Consider the following 4,159-nt stretch of genomic DNA (forward strand, 5'->3'; position numbering starts at 1 on the left):
AATTTGGGGTTTTATATTTCCAACAAAAAAAATGAAATGATTATATTTTAATATTTAATCATTTGAATGGACTATACTAGTTTTATAGAAAGCCCAATACAAAAGCCCAAAAGTGAGAAGTGTTCATGTCCAATATGGAAATTATTGGACTTGTTATATTGAAATGAGTAGTGTACTTGTATTTCTCTTTCCTTAGCATATAATTCAAGCTCACTGCAATTGTTGATAACTAGGTTAGTTCTCGTGTCATGTACGGTTATTTTAATTACCCCATATTTTCTTTTGACAAATTAATTTATTTATAGCATAAGATATAAAAATTGTTTAAAATATCTTGAACAAAATTGAATAAGAATGGTAAATATTATTGCTCATTTTATATATTTGACAAAACAAACATCTTTTTTAAAATAATTTCCTTAAATAAACTATACTTCGTAGTAATTAATTATTAAAAAAATAATATACTAAGGACACACCAGAAATTGACATGTGTCATTGCTAGTGTGTCTATTGACCTTTTATTATATTATTATTATTATTATTATTATTATTATTATTATTATTATTATTTTATTTTAATCTTTGTTAAGTCTTTTATTGAAGGGTATCCTTCATAAGTCTGCAAATTTAAAATTAAATTTTCCTTATTTTTGTTAAATCAAAGATTTTTTTTAAGGGAAAAGTTGCATAATTATATATCACTGTATATATGTTAGGATAATCGGTATATTTAGTGAATATTTTCTTGGTGATTATTATTGTTTCCTAAATTATGTGAGATAATTGATGGTGGGAATATATATTCATATCTTTTTCATTATTGTATCTTTGTCATATTATTTGTTTCTTTAAATAAATTTTTATTTTTTTAAAAAAAAAATATACTATGGACACACCAAGAGATGACACGTGTCATGGTTGGTGTGTCTTTTAGTATATAGTTATTGATTGATTGATAATAAAGGTTATTTCATGGCTTTGAAATATAATGGCTACCCAACTATTGTTGTTGGCTATAATAAAGGTTATTTCCATTTGTAAATTGTTAAAAAAAAAAAAAAAAAAATCTAAGAATATGTTATACAGAGTAGTCAGTGATAAGAAATGCATTTTTTTCCTCATACATAACTACATGGTTAGAAAATGCAAATTTACATGAACATGCATGTATCCAACGGCCTTTCTTCCAAAAAAAAAATTAAAAAAAATAAAAATAAAAACAAAACATATATCCGATAGCCTAAAATGACAAAAATAGAACATCTCTAGCCTAGCTTCATTTCTGTTGTCTATAGAGCCGGCCACAAAAGGCAATGTTACACACAAAATATGATATCAGCTCTCGTATAACCCCTAATACTTTAACCATTCACATGTATTTAATTTCAGTTTAGTTTAGTTCAGTTCCAATTAGTTTAGTTTAGTTCAGCTCAGCTCCAATCAGTTCAGTTCAGTTCAACTCAACTCAACTCCTAATTTCCCTCTCATAAAATATTCATTTTACCTCAGTTAAGTTAAGTTCAGTTCAGCTCCAATCAGTTTAGCTCAAATCAGTTAAGTTCAGTTCAGCTCCAATCAGTTTAGCTCAAATCAGTTCAGTTCAGTTCAGCTCCAATCAGTTCAATTCAGTACATGTAAACAGGCCCTAAACTAATTTATGTTTTCATATCTTTTTGCTTTATTTGGACGAACAAAGAGGTTCCTTAATTATCTTAACTTAACTTACATTTAACAACAACAAAGGGTTAAAGTTTTGTATTCCACATAAGACTAAAGCAGCCCTATCTAATTTTTTCTGACTGAGATGGTCCACATGTAGCAGCCTAAGATTTAATGGATATACATTATCAAACTTTAATATAATGACTCATAAAAATAGACCTATAATTATACAGGTATAATTATGTGTTATATTCATTGCATTGTATAATGTTAATATTCTTATAAATTAAACCTCCAAACTTGTAACTGGTCCCAAATAATTTGGGAGTGACACTTGGTGTGTTTGCCCTATCTTTTTCCGGGTATATGTAGCTACAGGTTTCTGCATAGCCCTAATGGAATAATAATCTTTTTATTGATTGTGATTGCCAATTTTTACTGATTTGTTGACTTTTTTTTAGTAAGTGGGTTTGGCTCTTATCTTTTTATAGTGAATCAATTTGTTATCAGTAACATCATTATCAACCAAAAATGTACAATTAGTAAGATAATAGTTAATTCCATGAATATATATTTGGCCAACTTTTTATACTCAACCAGTTTTATCCTCTGCATGAGCGGTATGATAAGATTATTTATTTGTTTAATTATGTGCGTGTGTATCTTGTGAGCGTACATAGGTCAAATAATGATCTTATATATACCTTGCATGATACAACCGATTGATTGTGCATTTGTGCATTATATTATTGGAGATATTTAGCTCAAATAGTTGTGCATTGAGCAATAAGTGTACTTTAATTAATGACCATGTAAGATGTAACCCTTTTCTTTTTGATGATTTTGATATTAATTTTGTCCATATTAGTAATGATTTAAATCAAACGAATCAATAGATTAAGCCATTGATTTGATTACACGTAATTTTAGTTTAGTGACCTTTGTTTTCCAATTTTGATTTGAAATAATATAGTTTGACCAACTATGTTAAAGTACATATATTATTAGTATACATCAATTTCATCTAGAAATAATGTGAAGTATTTGTTTTTAGGTCTGGTTAATTCTATGTACACTTGTACATTGAGTTATTATATGCGTTCTTTACACAACTATATGAAACTTTTTTAATTTAATGATTAAGATGTTAATTTTGTTTATATTGAAAAACAAAAAATCAATCTTATCCTATTGATTGATTGCACCTATTAAGCTTAGCTTAGTCACATATTTTTAATTACATCTCCAATTTTGAAACAATTTCCACCAACTCACCGCTTATCTGAATGTGACATTACAAATATTTTTGTAAGAAATTACAAAAAAAAAAATATGTATGAATATGAGTTAAATCAACGATAGTCTTCTCTTATATCTAAAATCTACTGTAATAGATTTAAATTGATATATAATAAGAATTATTGTCTATGCATGGAGTATCATACGCGAGAAGCAACATAATCAATGGCCTTAAGTAGAATAATTAAGTACCTTATACATACGTACGGAAATACACTATTATAGGACAAAAATACTGTTGAAGTGTATCACCACATGTAAGTGTCCCACATTGGTTGAAAAAGAGAGAGTTAAACACTTTATAAGGCTAAGGGGCTACTCCTCCTATTGTCATATGGTTTTGAGATAGAACCCCTTGGACTTGTGAAGTGAACTCTCTCTCTTGGTTTGTGGGTGCGGCCTAGACCCGCGTTTATCAAATACCCATGTAACTCCAAAAATTGGTTATTAGCTTGGTGAGTGAACCATTAAACTTAGGGTAATACTATATGTAGTCCTATTATTTAATATCTATACAAATTTGGTACTCGTATTAATTTAAGAATGTATGACAAAATCATGCATAAATCGGTGTATTTTATATTATATTGCATTTGTTTTTATTTTCATTTTTAGCTCCTACATGTATAACATTTTTCATGTAAATAATTAAGGGTCTGTTCTCATTGACTGAACTCAGCTGAACTGAGCTGAACTGAACTGAACTGAGCTGAACTGAACTTAACTGAGCTGAACTGAACTAAACTGAAATGAATATTTTATAAGAGAAGGAAATTAGGAGTTGAACTGAACTGAACTGAGCTGAACTGAATTTCAACATAAGAGATTAGGGCCTAAAAGCAAAAATAATCCAAAATAATTCTTGTTGTAATTACATTATATATGATAATCACATATTCTTATATGTAGATGGCTACAAAGTATGGCTAACCATTATGGGGTTACTTTGTTAGTGTTACAGGGGTTACTCTGTCAATATTACAGGGGTAACTTCGTCAGTTTTATAGGGGTTACTCAGTCAACATTATATAGGTTACTTTGTTTTTTTATATAAGTGGCTACATAACGAGGTCAGCCGCACATAAGACACGATGTATTATTTTTTTTTTTTTTTTTGACGGGATGTATTATAATTTGCTAACAAAAAAAAAATTAAAAAATAAATTTTATTTGGTTTTAAAAACTGACTTAGTGA

The sequence above is a fragment of the Chenopodium album genome, chromosome 20 (assembly GCF_948465745.1).
Source record: "Chenopodium album chromosome 20, dcCheAlbu1.1, whole genome shotgun sequence".
In the NCBI taxonomy this organism is placed as follows: Eukaryota; Viridiplantae; Streptophyta; class Magnoliopsida; order Caryophyllales; family Amaranthaceae; genus Chenopodium; species Chenopodium album.